General features: G+C 34.4%; 1 pseudogene; it reads left to right on the forward strand.

The window, feature by feature from the left end:
* The first annotated feature begins 10624 nt into the window (after positions 1-10624).
* On the forward strand, positions 10625-11342 carry LOC149534812 (stearoyl-[acyl-carrier-protein] 9-desaturase, chloroplastic pseudogene; annotated as a pseudogene).
* Positions 11343-12568: the final 1226 nt, after the last annotated feature.

Consider the following 12568-nt stretch of genomic DNA (forward strand, 5'->3'; position numbering starts at 1 on the left):
TGAAATCTAGCTATAATACCAACTATATTTTCTATATATGGTCTGGTGTGAGTCAAATATTGCAAACCTCCAATAATGGATCTGTAATTCTTTTACTCAACTATAGATGTCTCATCTTTGCTAGATAACTTGTGACTAGTTATCATTAGTGCACCAACAGGATTACAACTTTCCAATCGAAATCTCTTCAATAAGTCTGTTAGATACTTAGCTTGTGAAATAAAAATACCATCAATGTTTTGTACAATTTTCAAACCTAGGAAAAACTTCACTTCTCCTATCATACTCATTTGAAACTCATTATTCATTTCTTTAGCAAATTTATCACTTGCTTCATCATTACCTCCAATTATTATGTCATCAACAAATATTACTATTATCAACAATCCATTCTCTATTTCTTTCACATACAAGTTACTATATGTTGTACCTTTATAAAATCTAAGTTTTGAAAAATCCTTGTCCAATCTTGCATACCAGGTTCTAGGTGCTTGCTTTAAACTATACAAAGCTTTCTTTAGTCTGCATACCATCTTTTTTTCTTCTATCAAAGGGTAACCTTTAGGTTTCTCAATGTATACTTCTTCTTCAAGTTCTCCATTTATGAAGGCTAATTTGACATCCATGTGATACACTTTAGATTTCTCATTCACTGCATAAGCCAAGAACATTCTCTTTGCTTCCATTTTTCCTATAAGGGAATATGTATGCTCATAGTCTATTGCTTCTTGTTTTGAGTATCCTTTGCACACAAGTCTAATTTTGTTTCTTAAAACTTCACCTTGTTCATTCATCTTGTTTCCGAATACCCATTTGGTTCCACTAACATTATTGTCTTTAGGTCTTGGAACTAATTCCCATGTTTCATTCTTCACAATCTGATCTAATTCTTCCTTCATTGCTTGAATCTAATTATCATCGTTATATGCTTCATCTCTACTCTTAGGTTAAACTTGAGAAATCAAATATATCTCTTCATTAAATTTGTTCCTTGTCATCACTCCTTTGTCTTTGCTTCCAATGATATGTTCAAGGGGATGATTATTTGATACTTCTACTAGGAGTTGTCAACTCAACTCTTTCTTCTTCTCTAGGCTTAAATTTATGCTCTTCAATCTTATTCCCATTCTACAAATCATTTCTAGTCTCAATGATGACTTCTACATTCCCATGGTTATCCTTTGGATGAACAATAGTTACCAAAGCTATCTCTCCTATTACTTCTTCATTATATTTATCATCATAGTCATGCAACAATCTTTCCATACTTGCTTTAAATTCTTCATCTTCTTCAGAAAGTGAACTCTTTCTAGTTTTTCTTACTCTCTTAGGACATCTAGATGAAAAATGTCCAAACTCTTTATATGTCCAATAGACAAACAATTCCATACCTTTTGGCTCTCTTTTCATAAGAAGATCAATACCTTCTTTGATCTTCATGTATTCCTTGGATCTAGATCTATCTTTACTTATGCTTCTAATATTTTGTATACAACAAAAGGATTCTAGATCTGGAAACTCAATTCTTAGTTCTTTATACTTTTTTTGATGTCTTACCAAGAAGCTACATCTTCTGGGTGTCAAAATTTCCTTTATGAGACTTAGGACTATCCTTTTTTAAATGACTTACCAATGATCTCCCAGAGTTGTGATGTGGGTGCATCATGAAATTGGTGATATTTTGAAGTCAGTTATCATCATGGACAGTCATCATTTCATGGAGGAGATGTGTGGAAAAGCCATGAGCATTTACATAATTTTAGATGGTTATTTTACATTGTAATGTGGTTTCGTAAGCCATTTTGGGTCTTCTTTTGTTGACTCCATGTTACATTATTAGGTTAGTCCATATTTTCATATGCCATGCAAGGCAATCATTTTGATTATTTAATATAGCTAGATTGGTTTGGATACAGGTATGTTGGTTTTAGAAAGAACCCGAACTTGATAGCTTTAAGAGTGGTGTGTGTGCATGGCATGGAAAGAATGGATGGAGACTAGAGTAACAAGGGATCATTATAGGGAAACCCAATATTGATGGGCTACTAGTCTTGTTTATGGAGAGAAGGCTCGCTAAAAAGGAAGCAAGTATAGTTGTGGAAGAAGGAAGGTAGGATAAAGGTGGTGGAGAAAATGGAAACATGGGTAACCACAAATTTAGTTATGAGGAGGGACCCAATAATATCAAGGAAGAGATTAGGTATGAAGTAGAGGAGATAGAGGGGACTCAAGAAAAAATAGCAAGGAATAGATGAAAATTTAGAGAGAGGGAGCTTGATAACAGAGGAAGTGTCAAAGACAAAAAGGTGAGAAAGAGCCCTAATATGCAGGGAAACTAAAGCTAGAAGAGTAAGGAGCTCAGGTTGGTAGTTAGGGGAAGCAATGAGGCATGAAATGGCCAGTGAAGGGAAAAGTAGAAATAAAAGATATGCAAATTGTTGGAATGTGATCGATGTGATGTAATGAGAGGAAAAAAAATCAATAATGGGAGCTCAAGAATGGGATAATGGTGAGCAGGTTGAAACCCAATATTGGTAAGGTAGTGGTAAGTGTTGGAGAGGATTGATAGTAGAGAGGGATCCTAAAAGCAAGGAGGAATCAATAATAGAGAGGGAGCCTAAAAGAAAGGAGGAATCAAGTCTTGGAAAGAATAAAAAAGACAAATAGCATGAACATGTGTAATGGAAGATATATATAATGAAATTTTGACATTTTTGCTTTTTTGTTATGTGCTTATGTCCTCTTGATTTGAGTAATCCAGATTTTAATTTGATGTTTTTAATATCTTGTTTTTGAATGAGAACCCATGCTTATTTTTTTACTTGTAAGAAGGTGATAAGAATTATGTCTTATTGTTGAGTTGGGAATTGGCAGTATCACTCTTCATGGGGTAATGGTAAGGGCCACGATTTAATATGTATCCCTTTTCTATTTTGAAATTGATGGTCCATAGAGGACTTTTTGTGACCCTCAAGTACATGTATTTGGAGATATTTTTTGGGTAAATGTAGATTTGGTGAAATTTGATTCTCTCTACATCCAAGTGGTAACAGAGTCCCAAAGATCTAGTGCATGTTGGGTATAGCAATGTCATTGATCGAGAGTGACTATAAAGTTTCAATGAATGCTAGGAAGAAACAAAAGGAGGAGGACAATAAAATACATGAGGAACACATTAGCAAGAATATAGGAGGAACTTGTAGAGAGAAAGAAGCATACTCAAACCATACAAGAATTGATTCAAGCCCAAAAAACATGTGGAGAATATTATGGGATGAAGATCCTAGTTGTCGATTATCTAGTAGAAGGACATGGAGAGAAAACTGATGCTAGTGAAGAGCACATGGTGGTGGATGAATCTTGTGTTCATAAGATTCTTGTGGAAGATACCAATGTTGTTATAGTTATTGACATGGGTAGTGAGATTTTATTTAATGGCAAGCTTCAGAATAGTGAGTTGGTTCACAATGATCAAAAGGTGGTTGATATGAACTCACATATAGGTACCTTTGTCTTAGACAACATGGAGAATGCAAGGAATGTTGTTTTATATGAAGAATTTTTTAAGATTGTTGACAGTGAATTTAAAGGGATCATTTTCTTGAAGGATCAATTTTTTCATCTCTTGGTGCTTCTTGTTGTTGATGTATCCATACATTTTGGAAGGTTTCATTGGGTGAATATGTTTCATCACAAACACAAAGTACATAAGGTGACTCCCTTGGCCACGACTTTTCTTTTTTGTGCATGTTTGAACATCATACCATGAAATTGGAAAACTTAGAAGAAGATCAAGAAAAATTCAATGGGACTTGATTTTTTGTGTCCCTAGGAGTATGATGTGGGTGCTTCATGAAACTGATGATATTTTGAAGTTGGTTATCATGGTGGATAGTCATCATTTCATGAGAGAGATGTGTGGCCAAGCCATGGACATTTTGCATAGTTTTAGATGGTTATTTTACATTCAAATGTGGCTTAGTAACCCATTTTGGATCTTCTTGATGTCAACTCCATGTTACATTATTAGGTTAGTCCATATTTTCATATGCCATGAAAGGCGATCATTTTGATTTAATTAATGTAGATAGGTTAGTTTAGATTTGGGTCTGTCAATTTTAGAAAGAACCTAAACCTGATAGCTTTGGGAGTGGTGTGTGTGCATGACATGGCAAGAATGGATGGAGACCTAAGTAACAAGGGAGAAATATAGGGAAACCTAATATATATTGGCTACATGTCTTATTCATGGAGAGAAGTCTCACTAACAAAGGAGTGGGTATAATTGCAAAAGAAGTAAGGTAGGAGAAAGGTGATGGAGGAAATGAAGACATCAGTAACCACAAATTTAGTTATGAGGGACTCAATAATATCAAGGAAGAGATTGGGTATGAAGTAGAGGAGATAGAGGGGGGCCATGAAAAAATAACAAGGAAGAGATAGTAGTTTAGAGAGAGGGAGCTTGATAATAGGAAGTTTGGAAGATAAAAGAGTGGGAAAGAGCCCCGATATGTAGGGAAGCTGAAGCTAGAAGAGGAAAGAGCTTGTGTTGGTTGTTAGGAGAAGTTGTAAGGCATGAAATGGCTAGTGAAGGGATAAGTGGAAATAAAAGATATGCATATTTTTGGAATGTGATCAATAAGATGTAATCAGAGGAAAATAAAACTTGATAAAGGGAGCCTTAGAATGGGAGAATGGGGAGTGGGTTGAAACTTGATAATGGTGAGGTAGTTGTAAGTGTTAGAGAGAAATGATAGTAGAGAGGGATCTTGAAAACAAGGACAAATTGATAGTAGAGAGGGAGCCCAAAAGCAAGGAGGAATCGGGTCTTGGAAAGAATAAAAAAGAGGAAAAGTATAAACATGTATAATGGCAGATATATATAATGAAAGTTTTACATTTCTATATTTTGGTGTTATGTTCTTATGTCATCTTGATAGAGTAATCTAGTTTTGAATTTGATGTTTTTGAATATCCTATTTGTGAATGGGAACTCATGCTTGGTTTTTTTACTTGTAAGAAGCTAATAAGAATTATGTCTTATTGTTGAGTTGAGAGTTGACAGTATCACTCTTCATGGGGTAATGGGAAGGGCCATGTTTTGATATGTATCCCTTTTTTGTTTTAAAATTGATGGTTGATAAAAGATTTTTTGTGACCCTTGAGTATGTGTATTTGGAGATAGTTTTTTGGGTAAATGTAGATTTGGTGAATATTTTATTCTCCCTATACCAAATTTTTAAAATTTCTCTTCAAGTACCTAATGCTTTGATACCAATTGTTAGAATATATAGTCTACCAATATAACTAAGAGGGGGATGAATTAGTTATCCAAATATTATCACAATTATCAACCTTTATAAAGCTTAACCATTTGAAAAATATAACTAGAAACCATGACAAGATACTCATGCACAATAACATCATATATGTTAACTAAGGAAACCCTTGATCAAAAGGAAAACCTCAATGGGCATGATACCCACAAGATGATGTACTAATATAAATATTTCTTGTTAGAGGATGGACCCTATTAGGAGTCTATAACAACATTTAACATATATTAGTCCTTGTTAGGATACTTTGAATCCTTATTAGGAGATTACAACCTTGTTAGGAGTTGTGCCAACCCTATTAGGAGTTGTAGATGGTAGAAGGTAGATGGACCCACTATCAAAATAGCTTTAGGGGCAAGACCAATGAACCCACTGTCCAAATGATCTCTATATTATTCTTTGAAAAATAATAGAATTAAATTGTACTGCTCCTTCCTCCTTATTTTTCCTATTAACCAAACCTTTGCTCCTTTTGATCTTGTTTCTAGATCACAAACCTCACATCCAATTATCCTTTGGATCACTTACTCACATTCGCCAAATCCTCTACTCCTTTTTGCACTTCCTTGAACACTTCGCACTTAATTACTTCACAATTATGTTATACAACAAAGGAAAATACTTTCGTTTTACCCTATCTTCAAAATAATTCCTTCAGTCAGCCTTGAGGCTTTCCCAATTAATTATAATATGATAATTAATTATTTCACAATTACAATAGCAATTTTAGCTCATAGTCTATACAACTTCTCACATGTGCAACACTAGAGCTTTCATACTCATTGATGTCACCATCAAACTATCTTATATCACTAACTAATTGTGCATCTCTAGATTATATCTATGTTATAAGATATAATGTAATCACTAGAAATTGCTTCTTGAGTACTTTGTCTCTATACTACTCACTATAAATTAGGCATATCTTTCGTACATCTTTGAATTAGTTTATGTGCATTAAACCTTATCATTAGGATATAATGTAAAACATGCCCTAACCCATGCATCATTAGAACATAAAATCTTTGTCTGTATGACCTTGATCTCTATCTTCTACTCTACCAATTTTCATAGACTTACTACTATGTTGACATTAATCACAAACACAATCATTAATGCAACATGTCAATACTATCACATGTTCACCAATTCTTAGGATACTCCCTCAAAGAAATACCATCAACATTCATCTTAACATACATGGAAGCCCTAATATAATACTTCATCCCATTCACTATATTAGCATGTGATAGAAAGAGAATCCTCATCCCTAAATTCTAAGTTTCAGAACACTAGGCTTCTAGGTGAAATGCTCACTAACCCATTACCTAAAGAAAGAGTATACCAAGATAAAATTGTTTCTTCCATGGGAGATACTACTTTTAGACACAATATGTCTATAGAGATAAACTAATGATGGGGATATAAGGATACCCTAAATATTAGGCCAAATCTTGGGCAAGTTCAATATGTTGAAAGAGTCTCATACATCTAGATGATCCAATAGATTAAAAAACCACCTCTATAGATCCTGACGATCTTAGAGTGGGGTTTTTGTTGCAAAAAAGACAAATTTATCAATTCATGATACAACCACTCAACTTATAGTACATAGGAGGTAGCTAAGCCCTTGTCATGAATCTTGAGAGGGGCATTAAACAAATTTCTAACAATCTTCCCCTCAGTGTTACCCAAGGGTCTAAGGATTTGAACTTGTGACCAAGCTCTAATACCACTTGTTACAGTGGGGTTGTTGTTGTATCAAAAGACCAATCTATCAATGTCTGACACAACCACTCAACTTATAGTACATAGGAGGTGGTTAAGCCATTGTCACAAATCTTGAGAGGAGTGTTGAACAAATTTCTAATAGATCTGTTATCTAAGATTGAAACACTTAGGAAGAAGGTTATAGAGGAAGATTCCAAACATATATGTTTGGAGAAGAAAAAGGAGGGAATCACTATGAATTCATTCATAGAGAGGGAAAGCTTACTTAGAAGAATGGAAGCACTTAAAGAACATAATAGGAAATTGGAAGAGAAATCTTCAACTTTGTACTCTAATATATTTTGGGATATGAAAGAAATAAGATCCAAAATCCAAGATCAAGAATGTTCTCTAAAATAAAATGGACCTATCATTTCTCAAGTTCAACCTTGCAAACCCATTGAGGAAAATGTAATAGATCTTACTATCAAGAATGTAGATAAAGGAAAACATAAGGTGGTGGGTATAAAAATTAATGAGCCCCATGTTCCTCTAAAAAATATTATTATTTCCAAACTTCATTTAGAATAGGAAAGAACAAAAAAGGAGAGGGAAGATCTTCCAAAGGAATTGGTTTTTTTTGAAAATGAGGCTAAGGTAGCAGAGAAAAGGAGAAAAAATAATTTCCTTAAATCCACTTGAAAAACCAAACTTCATAGCCTATACCTTCTATCCTAACTTGTGGACTTATGATGACTAGTCAAGGATTTTCCCAGTCAATACCAGCTTCCTCCTCTACCACTACTTCTTAGTTAGTTGAAACCCAACAAGGAAAAGTTCCCATAGAAACAAAAGGGTTGGACCTAGTTCTTCAAATGTCTTAGGATTTTATAAAAGTCCCATCAATATGGAAAGATATAAAAAGATGTCATTTTTAGGTATCCCCGATTTCCCTCATCCTATCCCCAATGAGTTAAGGTATAAAGTCACAAAGTTCTCTAGAAATAAGGCCATTAGTGGGGAAGAAAATATTAGAAAATTTACAAACATATTGAATGATTATGAAGTTGAGCATAAAGATGTGGTCATGAAGTTATTTGTGCAATCACTCATAGAAGATACTAGAGACTAGTTCAGGAGACTGCCTAATAATAATATTTGTTCATGGGATGATTTGGAGAAGTTTTTTAAGTAGTATGGGGATAATACTAATGTAAGTTTCATGCTCAATGAGTTTAACAATATCAAGAAAAATTAGAATGAATCTACTTTTGATTTTAATGTGATACTCCAAATGGGAATTTAGAATTTATTTCAAGTCATGAGATTAGGAGAGAATGTATGTCTCACTACCTATTTCAATGCTTTGATATTAAGATGGCTTATATTTTGAGAGAGAAAGATCCCTAGACATTAAGGGATTCTTTCAACATAGCTATAAATATTGAAAATAATAGAAGAGAATTAAGAAAAATTGGAAGTAGAGATGACCCTAAGTTGTTTAATCCTAGGGATAAAAGGAAAGAAGGGGACAAGCTTGTCATAGCTATGTTGCCTGACTTTAAGTCACCCAATTTTTTTTGGCAATATTGGTCATATCAAGTGAGTCTAGTTAGTCTTGAGTCTAGGTCTAAGTTGTTATAGGTAGGCAATCTTTATCGGGTTCCCCTTCAAATTGCCTTCTTCTTTTCAAGCCAAGTGGGTTATTTGGAAGTCCTATCATGATGGGTAGGTGATAGATCCCAACCCAGCAAGGATATTATGCTCCCGTTGATAATCTCTTTCAGATGGAATGGTGATTGAAGTCATGATTCTTGGACACTCGTAAGGAATCAAAAAAAAATTCTTTATTTGAGTAATGTAGTGGAGAGCTTTAGTGGAAAATATTCAAGATTACAAGAGGCTAGTGGCATTGAGAGATCTGACGATATGGTATTCTAATGTGGAAAAAGCTACTTGAAATGGAATTTATAGTCTTCTTGTGTTGCAGGAGGAAAGCTAGATGATATTATTATGATAGTGGGGATGGTGGTTAATACACAAGCCCTTTTTTCATACAATGCTAAAAGAGCATAGTCTGTTCAATCAAAAATTAAGGAACTAATTATGTAATCTACACACAACAAGGGGAGTGTTATTCTAGAGGTTCGAGATGAATCATATATTGATCAACTAAACATGATCATGAAGATAGAAGGAGGGAGTGAATATCCTTGTTTTCACTCTAGTTTTTGCTGACTTGGGCCACATCTGCTACTTTTCTATCTATGGACACTGTTTCTATTTCTGCTTCAGCTTCTGCATCTACTGAAGAAACTACAGCTAAAGTCACCAAGCATACTTATGCCTCCATTCTTCAGGCATCAAAGGCAAAGAACAAGACTTCACCTTCTATCACTTCACAATCTTACTAGGCACCATCATATAAGCCTATTGTTGTAGGTTCAGAGGAGCAAGCCATTTAACTCAAATGCTCAGAGGGTGTAAATTGAAATGGAGAGAATTATCTACCTCTTGATCAGTTAACGATGATGATATGGGAAGGATAATCTTTGAGCCTTGAAACTAATTTGAGAATCTATCATGAGAGTTGAACTTATTTAGGTTGGTCCACTCTTGATACTATCGATTGATGTAGCAATGATGCCTCAAGAAGATGTATTATGCACACAGAATCAAGATTTTAGATGCAAACTATGAAAGGATGAATAGGAAGAATTGTACCATGTAGTTGTAGCTCTTGAAGTTATAAACATATAAGAAACACCATTGCAATTGCTTTTATGGAAAAGAGATCTAAAGAAGATGGCAAACTTGGTTGTCACATCAAGAACTAAAGAATGTTTCTACCATAGAATATAAGATCTACTACTAGTCATTCATCACAAGTGATGATATTCAAGGCATATAACATCATGAATTATAATGTGGCACTGTGATCAATGAGTAGTGACCAAATATGGTGTGAGATTTGTTGAATAGCATTGGTTATTAGTCTAAGCATAGTCTGCCATCGCTGAAGCATTAATTCGATGGGACAAGGAAGTTTCACAATGATTTTATTTCCAGTATTATCATTGTCATCACTCCCCAACCATACAAAGCATACAATGGAGGAACCCATATTGATGTTGGGGAGGGGAATCGGGATCTTAAATCTATTGAATGAATAGGAAAATAATTGAAGAATATGCCTAGACTTGATCCATAAGATGGCAATAGTTAGAAGGCCAGCAAAGATCTTGAATGGAGATAGCTTATAGAAATCTTGAGAAATGATTCTAAGATCTCAAAATGTAGGTCTTGGATCGATTTGGAATACAGAAAAAGTGGAAGCTAGATCAATTGTTGCAATATTTGGTCTTGGTACAGTTGATCTTTTGGTGGTAGAGGGTGCCAAAACAACAAGTGCTTCACGTGTCATTGGCATTGATATTGATCCCAAGAAGTTTGTGATTGCTAAATATTTTGGAGTCACAGAGTTTGTGAATCCCAATGATCATGATAAACCCATCGAGAATTCTTGGCAGACACAAGACTCTTAGCCCGATCCTACTTTTGAGGCTTTTGTCAATTACATGAAAGAGTTACGAGAGTGGTCTCATGAATTACTAGATGATTACTTAGTTTGTCTAGTACAAGATGTGATTACCGATGAAGCATCACCAACTTATCAGACTATGCTTAACACTTTAGATGGGGTGCAAGATGAGAGTGCTGCTAGTCCCACATCCTGGGCTGTGTGGACTTGTATGTGGATAGCTAAAGAGAATAGACATGGTGATCTTCTCAATAAGTATCTTTACTTGTGTGGTTTTGTGGACATGAGATACATTGAAAAGACCATACAGTATCTCATTGGATCAGGAATGGATCCTTGAATAGAAAATAGTCCTTTTCTTGGCTTTTGCAACATCTTTCTAGGAGAGGGCAACGTTCATATCGCATGGTAATACTGAAAGATCTACCAAAGATCATGGTGATCTCAAATTTGTAGATGAGAAGTGCCACGAGATTGCATATACTAAAATAGTTGAAATTTTTTTTGAGATTGATCTTGATGGTATAGTCATAGCTTTCGAAGACATAATACGAAAGAAGATTTCTATGCTGGCCCATTTGAGATAAGATAGGCATGATGATAATTTTTTTGAACATTTCTTAGCTATTGCACAAAGAAGTAGTAATTGGGGAAGATGTGGCATGCTATCTCCAAGTTCCTGTCTATTGGTGAAAGTCTGTTCATTTCACTTTCTCAAAGGTGAAACATATGGAGAGATAGATGAAGAGGCATAGTCCTTTTTATTTTGGTTTCAAAAGTGGTCTCCAATCCTTTCAAATTCTGGAATTTGTAACATTTCACATTCCCATAAGGGGCGTATGCTTGGGATTTTTATATAACTGTTGTAAAAGAAATAAAAAGGGTTTAGCCTTTTCTGCATACAGTTAGAGAGCTGGAGTAGAGAGGGGGTAAATTGTTGATGTAATAGACTTAATATTGCAGAGTCAATGGAAGGGTGTTTTATATCAATAAGTTCCTATCTCATTTAGTTAGTTAATGGTTGCTTCTATGTTTCTTTCTTTAAAATCCAAATTACAAAAAGAAAGAAAAGATGTTTCATTCTTTCGTTATGAAGATATGAATTAACTAAGGTAAGATGTGCTTTGGGAGATTCAGAGAAGGATTCATTGGAAGTTCTTGATCATTTCATTTATATTTTCGTTGATAGTTTTTGTAGTTTAGTTTATGCTGAGTATATGGATTCATAAGAATTGTGAGTTCTATTGATTGGTTTATAGATTAGAATGTTTTTTCTTGCCTAGATTAAGTCTTGTTTAGGCTTAATTTGGTTTTCCTCTTCTACTCTTAGGTTAAGAGCATACCTCATGTTAGTTTAGGAGAGAAACATAATTCCTTGAACATTATTCACATAGGGAGTTGTACCTTAATTCAGAGGGAAACTAGTTATTCTCAAAAATAGTTTCCCAACTGTTGTGTAAAGTTGTTCTTCATTACAAATTGGGCAAATTAAAAGGAGAATCAGAAGAAGAACAATCTATTTACCAACAGATTTTTGGCAACTCCACTAGGGAGTTGGACAAGAAGATCAGTGCTAGAGATTGTTTTTTTAGTTTATTATTGTTATCTCTACTTGAGATTGGTGACTCTATGTCTTTAAAAGAACCTATTTTATATCAGAGTTTGAAAGATTTGAAAGTTCTTATCATTCAGGTTCCCAGCTCATGTTTTTGGTGACTAAGAGGAAGAATACTTTGGTTTTTCAAGCTACAATATTCATTTTCTCTACTACTTAGAGATTGGTGACTCCATTGTAAAAAAGATCATGCCTATTAGAATAGATTTTTGGAGAACTTGCTAGAAAGTTGGTTGCTCATGATCGAGGTAACATTATTATCTTTCCATAAATTTGATTTAGATTTATGTCACTTTATTGCAATAAGACATGGCTGCACCTTGGGCAATTGCTATTGGTCCACTTAATTTTGCATCCTATCATCCT

Source organism: Cupressus sempervirens, chromosome 10, assembly GCF_028749045.1.
Source record: "Cupressus sempervirens isolate cs-2001-9-10 chromosome 10, ASM2874904v1, whole genome shotgun sequence".
In the NCBI taxonomy this organism is placed as follows: Eukaryota; Viridiplantae; Streptophyta; class Pinopsida; order Cupressales; family Cupressaceae; genus Cupressus; species Cupressus sempervirens.